This window comes from Balaenoptera ricei, chromosome 18, assembly GCF_028023285.1.
Source record: "Balaenoptera ricei isolate mBalRic1 chromosome 18, mBalRic1.hap2, whole genome shotgun sequence".
NCBI classification, from domain to species: Eukaryota; Metazoa; Chordata; class Mammalia; order Artiodactyla; family Balaenopteridae; genus Balaenoptera; species Balaenoptera ricei.
This window is the reverse complement of record NC_082656.1, coordinates 82741303-82750684: the sequence shown is the minus strand read 5'-3', so window position 1 is coordinate 82750684 and position 9382 is coordinate 82741303.

The following is a 9382-nucleotide window of genomic DNA, read 5'->3' as shown; positions in this document are numbered from 1 at the left end:
CGTGCATCTTTCTGAGGACGCTCACGGGCAAATCAGTGGCCGTAAAAAGACAACGATTTGGTCCTTCTTAAAAGGTTAAAGGTATTAACATAGCAAAAGGTTGAACGTCTTTCCAACGAATAGTTGTGCATTTTAGTCAAAGTATGCTCTATGTTTCCATGCATCTCTACAGTTTGTTTGAGATTTACATTTTCTTCTGCAGAAGTGAGCACTTGTCAATTACCCACTGAGGGGGTGCTGTGATAGAGAGGTTTTTTTTCTCAATAATCGCCCGAATAAAACCACTTATGCAAAACGCCATTTCTGATGCATGTGTACAAAGCAGGCAGCACACTTGGAAAGGAGCACCGGGGTCAGTGTCTCTGCCCCATGGGATTAGGTTTGCGTTTGCATAATTTCAGTCCATATCAAAGTTATTTAGGTGCAGTAGATGAAGTCTCTTTCCAGGGAGCATAAAGCCATTGAAATAAATGAAATAAACCAACTTTCAACTTTCAACTTTCAGCTCTGCATTGTGGTGGCAGAGGCGTGGGGCTGCGAGGCGGCCGGTGCCAGGACACAGGCTCACGTTCACAACTCGCGGTCCAGCGGTGACCGTGGAACAAGAGGAGGCCCAGCAACCTGCGTGACTTCAAGTCTGCAAATCCCTTTCCGAGATGCGAGAGCCAGGGAACAGCAGGTTCATTCCCACACATTTCGAGGTAAAGAAATACAGAAGGGAAACAACACACACCCCCCAAAATCCCTCTGGCAGCTCAGTTCCCCCCCCGCCACCCACCCCGCCGGCACTCGTGATTACAGGGCACGGCAATAAATCCGGCTTATTACATATGGGCACCCGCGGGGCGGCCTTGGGACAACTGAAGGTACTTTCCAGACGTCGATGCTCAGATTCATCCTACGTAGCTTTATTTCTCTGTTCTCTTTCTGTGCTGATGGCAACGTCCTGTGTCTGACTGTGACCACCAGCCCCTGTGGCTACTTAGCCCTCGACCTGTGAGGAAGCAACTGAGCTCCTGAAGCTTTCATTTCCTTCAACTTAAAGACCCACGTAGAGCTGCCGCGGTGACCTCTGCAGGTGCAGATGCACCAGGGCCGGGTGCGTTCCCATCTCTGTGACGGAGCTCCCTAGAAGGGAAAAGATGTATTTTATATTTCCCCCAAAGCCATGCTTGAGACACCTGTAGTGATCATTATTCTCATGAAGGAAATGCTTGCGTTTGTAGCATTGTTCCTATTTTACCGTAGAAACAAGAGATTGGCTTAAGATCTGGGAGAATGAATGGATTTATTTTTCTCTGCTGAGGGTTATTGGAGTGAAAGCAGCTCGGGTTTTCATTGATTCAACACATAGTTATCGAGAGCTGCTTACCAGTCAGTAATCTGGGTTCTGGAGGTGTAGCCGGGGACACAGACAAGAAACTAACAGATAAGAGGATTACATGCTGCTGCTAAATGGTGGTCCACGCTTTGGGGAAAATAAAGCAGAGTTAAGGGGAGAAGGATTCTAGGTTGGTCAGGGCGGGTCTCGGGGATAAGATGACACTCGAGCAGAATTTTCTGGAAGAGCGAGCATCGTGAACAGAAGCCGCGATAGGAGAGAGCTTGGGGTAGTCAAGGAATCACAGGAGCCAGTTTCCTGGAGCAGAAAGAGTGGGGAGAGCGGTCAGGTCTGCAGGAGCGTCTGCTTGAATCTCGAGTGAGTCGGGAGGCGGTTGGAGGCTCCTGAGCAGGAGAGTGTAGACTCTGTCCTCCCGAGGCCGGGGACACGGAGTGGCCGCCAGGGCAGCACCTGGGGAACACCCACGAGAGTGCGTGGCGGGCTCTCGGCAAGGACCCTCGGACCCTAAAGTGTCGGCCAGAGGACTGTGCCCGTGGTGCCTGGGTGACCAGGCGAGTTCCTTAACTTCTTGGCTTTGGTTTTCTCATCTGAATAAATGGACGATCTCCTTGTTGTGAGAGTCACACGGGCTCCGACGCGCATCAATAAATAGCACCCTTTTGCTGTTGTCTTAACAGAACAAGCCTGTTCTCCAAGAATAAATGCAAAGATTAGATGATGCTTGGTGACGACGATCTGACAGTCACTAGATCTTGGGCCTTGGGAAGCTCTCTGTCTGGTTCTCAGGTTTTTATCAGTGGAATAAATATTTGGGCAAGACCAGAAGAGCTGTGAGGTCTGCTTCAGACACGCTGTGCCCCAGAAGGAGGGGCCCGGGGCAGTGGGCTCAGAGCAGGGGGGAGGCCGCCTCGGGGCCCTGCAGACAAGGAGGACCATCTGGAGGCGAGGGAGACGGAGGCGGGGGGGACAGATGGGACCCGCATGCGAAGCCCAAGGACTAGGGTGTTGGGAGCGGAACTGGGGCGTCCACCCGGCTGAGAAGGACTGGCTCCTGGCTCTGGGTGGGCGGCTGGCAGAGGGCTCCCTCCCTCCGTGTGAGCTGGGCTTTCCACCAGGATGCAGGTGCCGAACACAGGGACAAACACAGGCTGCTTCAACGCCGCTCTGCTCCGCAGGACCTGATGCGGAGAAAAGTGCTGGAGCCTAATCGAAGCGGGATCGGTCACTGCCTCCTGCTCTTCCGGGCAGTTTCCCCGAGGGCCTGTGGTTCCCAGGAAACTGGGTCTCCTTCCACAGGAGAAGGACAGTTCCACGGCGGGGCCCGGGGCCACAGTGGCCTCGCAGACCCAAGGGCCTGTCCTGTGGTCGTGGCCTGTCCTGGACACCCGGCCACACGTGGTCCTGCTTTATCACCAGTGACCAGACCGCCAGAGACCAGCCTCCAAATAACTCACCAAGCCCTGAAAATACACACGGCTGAAAGTCACTGCTTAGATTTCAAGGACTCTCATAAGGCCTGGGCTAAGACAGCTCCTTCCAGGTGCACTCAGGTTTCTACCCAAGGCCAACGGACTTCCTTAGATGGCAGGTAGTGACCAAACAGTGAAAAAGGAAAAAGTGAGTATTTGCTCAGAGCCTCAGGCCCCATGAGGAGATGGTCCAGGGGAGCACCTTGAAGTCAACTGGAGGAATGACTGCGCTTGGGTTTGGACTGTTGGGGAACAATGAAACTCCGACCGCAGTGAGGGATCAGGTTGTGTGCCAGAGGCTGTGTGCAACCGGAATACTAACCTGTGACACCAAATTCTGTCGCTGGTGGGAGTGTGAGATTCCCACGGACTCTAGCGAGAGCAGGTGTCAGGGCAGCAGGAAACCCGCCGGGCAGGCAGCACCGAACTGCGCAAGCTGGCCTCTCTCCATTTGGGGTCAGAACCTCAGAAACGACTCCTGGTTTCGCTCTTTGTTTTGATGGGTCACGGGGAGCACTCCAGAGAGGGGAGAACGCAGCAGGGGTGGTGGAAGGGAGAGGGCAGGGTCTGGCTGACGCACCAAACAACCGTGGAGTGAGGGGGCCTCCCTGACGGTCCACTGGTTACGACTCCGCATTCCCAGGGCAGACGGCATGGGTTCGATCCGCGGCTGGGGAACTAGATCCTGCATGCGGGCGGCCCCCACCGTCCGCAAAACAGAAAAACTCAAAAAACCGTGCAGTGAGAGGGAGGCCGCTTGTGGTCCAGTGCCGTCGGGAGGGGCGGATGCTGGACCCTTTGTGAGGATCCTGGTGTTGCCGCAACTGGAATTTGAATCCGTAGGACTTAAGGCCTGTTTGCTCACTCATGTTGCTGAAGGATCCAGATGGAGCGTCAGGAAGAACCAAGTCCCCTGTTCTTCGGGACGTTCCAGGTCGAGCTACACGGAGACTCTGCTCATCAGGCAGAGGGTCGGACTCGGTGGGACGTGGCCCCCCCCCACGAGTCTCATCCCCTCCTCTCCTGGGAGGCGGGCAGCTCACCCCTCCCGACCTCTTTGCAGCTGGGACCCTGAATGTCAATCACATTTCCCACCGAGGGGCTCTGACTGGGGCATGGCGGAAGGAACCCATCTTCTTGCTGCTGGACCACTTCCTGCTTCCTAGAAAGCTGCACGGCGGGACGCCCCCAGCTGGGCTGCCGTGTCCACGCGCTCGTCTGTGCAGCGTGTGGAGTGGGGTTTGTGATGGAGGCCGTGGCGGGAACATCCAGCCTTAGGTTGTCACCGGCTTTGCGGGTTGAGAGGCCTCGGTGCGGCCCTGAGGTCAGGCGGCTTCCCCATCCTGGCAGAGTGTCCTTGACCCCGGGGTTCTGGGGGCACCTGATCCCCCATTTTCATGACTGTGACGAAGGTTGCTGGGAGGCCAGCTCTCCAGGGTCCACGGGTCCTGCCTGGAGGTCCAGCCTGGAGCCCTTCTACCAGCCCTGCGACTGAAGCCTCTCAGCTCTCTTATGGGGCCCAGAACGGTTTCTGTTTCTTTTGCTAAACCATCACTGATAAATCTCATCGCCCCCTGGGAAGGTTAAGTTTGTTGTTGTTCCTTCACTGATTCATTCGCTCTTTTATTTGACAGATACGAACACTGAACATCCGTGACTTGCAGGCACTTTCCTAAGCTCTGAGGATGTAAAGATAAATAAGACTCGATCTTTAAGGAGATGACAATCTAGGGATAGACAGACAGAATAAACCCGATCGTGGGCAAAGAGGGAAGCAGGGCTCCTACGGAGAGTGTGGGTGGAAGGTGGGTTGCAGGGAGGTTCCGGGAACTATCACAGGAGAAAAACAGAAAACCGGCTCCTGACCTCAACGAGCTTATAAGCTAAAAAGAATCAAAGTGCAGCCCATCACAGACACGAGGACATTTACAAAGCGGCACAAAGGTAAGTGAGAGCAGTAACGATGGGGGACCCGCAGGAGGACGAGGAAGTTTCCGAAGGCTCCGTGGAGAAGGTAACGTTTGCTGGGGCATCCAGGGGAAGAAGGTGGGGGTGGCGGTGAGGGAAAAAGGAAGCTGCGGGGGCCGTTATGTCATCCCAGGCAGTCAAGGCGCCTTTTTATCAGCCCCTTGTCATGGGGTCACAGCTGCACCGCCAGAGCCCCACTCTGCCCAGCTGCCGGGATCGTGCGCCCACGAGGGTCTCTCCTTCTGCTTCATTCGATGACGGTGCAAGTGTCCAGATTCGGATCCCGGGACAGGCGGCTGAGCGGCCTCTGAGGTTCTTCCCAGATGTGGCCCCTCATCTCTTGTTTCCCCTGACCCCAATTCACACCGTCCCTTGACCCTCAAAACAAGCCCACGTGCCTTCCTGGACCAGCCCCACGCGTCCACCCCTTCCTGCATCTCCGCGGCAGCCCCGGCGCAGAGCACGTAGCTCCAGACTGACTGCTGCGTGTTTTCACTGTCCTGTGTGCTCTGGCCCTGCAAGGACAGGGCTTTCTCCACCACGCTTTCATCAGAACCCTGCCTGGCTTGTGAGGCCCACACATGTGGGGATGACCAGGTGCAGCAATGACTCAACCACTCGGCCACCAGTCACTCCACAGACATTTACCGAGGACCCACCACCACGGGCAAAGTGGGGAGGGTGAGAGTCACCCAGGAAATAGCTGCATGAAGCTGAATGAGAAATTCCCTCCCCGCGAGAAGGGGTGGCCTGGCGCAGTCAGCAGAGAGTAAACGAGGAAATTCCAGGGGGCCGGGGTGCAGGGGTGACACCGGGTGCCATGAGACACGGAGGGGGCATCTAGCGTGGAAGGCGGGGGCAGGAGCTAAGGTGAGGGAAGCTGGTGCAGGTGACCATGCGACCTTCATCCCAGGGATGCTCACAGCGGGGGGTGACCACCACAGGGGACAGGCGCGGGCTTAGGGCACCAGCTCTGCATGTTCGGAAGCAGACCAGTGACCCATGTTGGAACCTCGTCCTGGAGCAGGAAGGGCCCCCTCCACGGGTGGGCAGAGGGGAAGCGGGAGGAGAGGCAGGGCGGCAAGGGAGGAGCGGAGGCCCGGCGGCCTCCCTCCTTTGGTCTCCGGGACCGGGGTCCTCCTGCGGGGACGTGCTCATTTCCTGCCCCTGCCTCCTGGGGAGGGGGGGGAACGTGCACCCACCCAGAACAGCCCTGCCCGGAGCCGGGAGCCGGGTCTGTGGGCGAGGGGTAAGATGGCAGCAGGCCGGCCTGCCCTGGGGTCGGGGAGGGGCTGCTTTAGGTGGAGGCGCTCACCTCACTGGCTCACCTGGGACCTTCCGTCTGTCTCAGACGGGATCATGCTCTCTGTCACTCACCACTGGGGTTAAAACTGGCAGCATCTCACAAGGTCTTCAATGATGCCACACATTAAGGACAAAATTGCCCCACCACCCTGTCTCCTCTTCCTCCACTGGCTCTCCGTCCTCGGGTGGGGACGCGAGAGGTTCCTGCTGCCCAAGCCCCGTAAACCTTTCCCTAACGTGAACCTGCAGGACTTCCCACCTGCTCCTGGGCAGGGCTGGAAGGGGACGGAAGATGGAGAAATGGTCCCAGTCCTGGAGAATGCCCAAGGCTGCTGCCCAAAGGCACACGCGCGGGGCGCTTCGTGCAGGAAGCTCCCCGTGAGTGCTGGCCGCCTTCCTTTGCGCACGGGGAGCCTCGGTCTCTTGTGTTGATCCCGGGCTCCGTAGGGTCAGCAGGCAGAGGAGGAGGGACGGACGGCGGAAGGCGTGGAGCCGGCAGCCCAGCGTGACAGCTGACGAAGCCCTGCACGTCCCTCCCAGGTCCCGTGGGACAGAGGCTGCGGGCGGAGCGGCCGGACTCCCTCACGGGGCTGGGCTGGAGGCCCATCGATGCGCCGCGTGATCCGCAGCGCGGCCCTTCGCTTGCGCTCTGACTTCGTTTGAAACTCGGCGGGTGCGAAAGCATGTCAATCCGATCGTCTTCTCGAGAACAAGGCCTTTGCTGACAGGTGTAGAAAGCTAACCTGCGTGAGAGAATAAAATACTCCCTGCTAGATGGGGGTGCCGGGGGCCAAGTTTGGGTCCTTAGGAGCTCTGGAAAATTCCACATCCTGACTGTGAGAACGTAGCTCAGTAGAAAGCTCACCTCCATCCCTCTGCCACCTGCCCTGGCCTGGGGGAGGGGGCAGTGTCCTGCGCTCACAGAGGGGAGCCTGGAGTCCGCCGTCGCCCCTCCCCCGCTCCTGTCCCCTCTGCCCAGGTGAGGGCTGAGGGACCTGCCTCCCAGGTGTGAACCAGCAGGTGTCGGAGTCCGGGAACCTGTCCGCGCTTTTTCAAGGACGTTTGAGCAGAGAGAGCCCTGGTGGCTGTGAAGGATGCGTGGGGCACTGCGGCCGCACACCCACGCCCCCGGCTCTCCTCGCAGGTTCCCATGGCGACGGCATCCGTGGCTCCTGGTCCAGCTACTGGGCAGCGCTGGCGGGACCCGGCGGGGGAGAGGGGGAGCTGAGCTCCTGGACGGGGCCGAGGGGCAGCCCGGGATGCAGAGGAAAGACGCACTCGGGTGTGTTGGGAGAACCGCTGTGGAATGAAGCTTTCGAATATGAGGGACGGTATTTTTCAGTCCACCCCTCTCTCGGATTACGCCAACAATGAAGTTTGGGGCAGAAGCCATCTTTATCTGCAGTAGCTTCTGTGCTTTTTTAGCTCGTACTTTCCCCCTAAACAATTTTCTCTCTTCAAAAAAGCAACGAGACTCTTCTCACTTATTTGGCAAAGTCGCATCAAAAGAGCATGTTTCTTCGTGGGTTTTGAGGGAATCCAGCTGGACGTCCTCTTGCTTCCGTGACAGCTGCCTGGGCCCTGCTGCCTTTGCAGCAGGGGAGGTCCGCCCCATACTGGGCACCCTTCACAGTAAAGTTTGGAAGGTGGTTGACCAGGACCTTTTTGGCACAGAAATGAAGTGATTCTTGTGGCTGGAGAGACTGCGTCATCTGTGAGCTGAGAGGCACCCTGAGGCTACACTCACCAGGGACTTTAGGGAAGCAGCGGTGGGAGGAAACAGGGTAGATTAAAACCCAGAATTCCGGTCCTCCTGGGGGGGTGAACCAACATGGTGATGGTCCCCACAGACCATTATCTACATGTCAAGCATCTTACATGGATTTTCTTTGTGCCCCAACTTTGGAAAATGGTCAAACTTGCAGAGAAGCTGAAAAAGTAACAGCATAAGCGCTTTACATTCACCGATGGTTCACATTTCCATGTCTGCCTCTGCGTGTGTGTGCGTGTGTATGTGCGTCTGTGTGTGAGTGTGCACAGTTCTGTCTTGTTCTCATTTGTCACTAAATCCCTGGGCAGCGAGTTGCAGACTCGCGGGTCCCCCACCCAGCGCTCCACATTGATCAAGGACGAGGACGTCCTCCTGCAAAACGCCGACACTGTGACCAACCCAAGCAACGCACCCTTGACTCAGTGTCCACACCTAGTCACACAGCTCACACAAAATGTCCCCAACTGTCCCCAGACAAGATCACACATCGCATGAACTTGCCCCGGTACCTCTGTTTCCTTTCAGTTTGAGCTGTTCCCCCATCTGTTTTATTTGCTTTTTTTTTCTTTTGGCTTTCATGATACTGTCATTTTTGAAGAGTTCAGGTCAGTTGTCTTGTTTATGCACCTGAAAATCAGTATCCATCATAGATACAAACAAATTAGAGAATAAATGGAAGAAAGACCCTCATTTGTCATCAAAAGAACAGTGGCAGCAGCAGCCACGACAACAACAAAAAGTAGAAACAAACTCAAGAAGCAAGAGTACTGGCTGTGAGGGAAGCTTTAAGACAGAGTTGAAGAACAGAAAGACCCAGTTGGTTGAATAAGAAGTCTCAACACCTCAATGCTTGTTAAGCCAAACAAGTTAATTTCAAAGTTCATATGAAAAAATAAGTAACAGCTGGGAAATAATGAAAAGAAGAGTGATGAAGGGGCCCCCAGCCCAGCGGGACAGGAGCATGAGGCCTCGGAGTTAAGCAGCATGAAGACGAGGCTGGGAGAGCCAGACATGCAGGTGGCACAGGGACCAGGGTGCAGAGACGGCAACTCAGATGTGAAGAGAGTGACGGCTCATGTCCAGGAGAAGGTGTGTTTTCCAGTAAACGGTGTTGGGGGAACTGCAGAACCAACTGTAAAAACGCATTTGGGTTCACATATCATACCATTCACTGGAAGAGACTCCAAATGGACCAAAAAATTAAATGTAAACAAAAGAAACCATGCAAATGCTAGAATAAATCATGGGCAAGGTTCTTTATAGCCTGGGCTGGGGAGAATGAATTAAGGCTCATAAATTCAACAGTAGTTAAGAGAAATGCAACTTATATCACAAAGGACCACTTTCCCTACTATGTAAGGTATTACAAATCGTTAAGAAAAAGACCACAGACCTGGAAGAAAAATGGGCAAAGGAAACGAACAAGTTGGGCCACAGAAAAGGGAAAGCAAACGGCCCCTAAGTGATGAGAAGCTCAGCTACTGAGATGCCGTATTTCACTAACAAGCGTGACAAACATCCAGAATT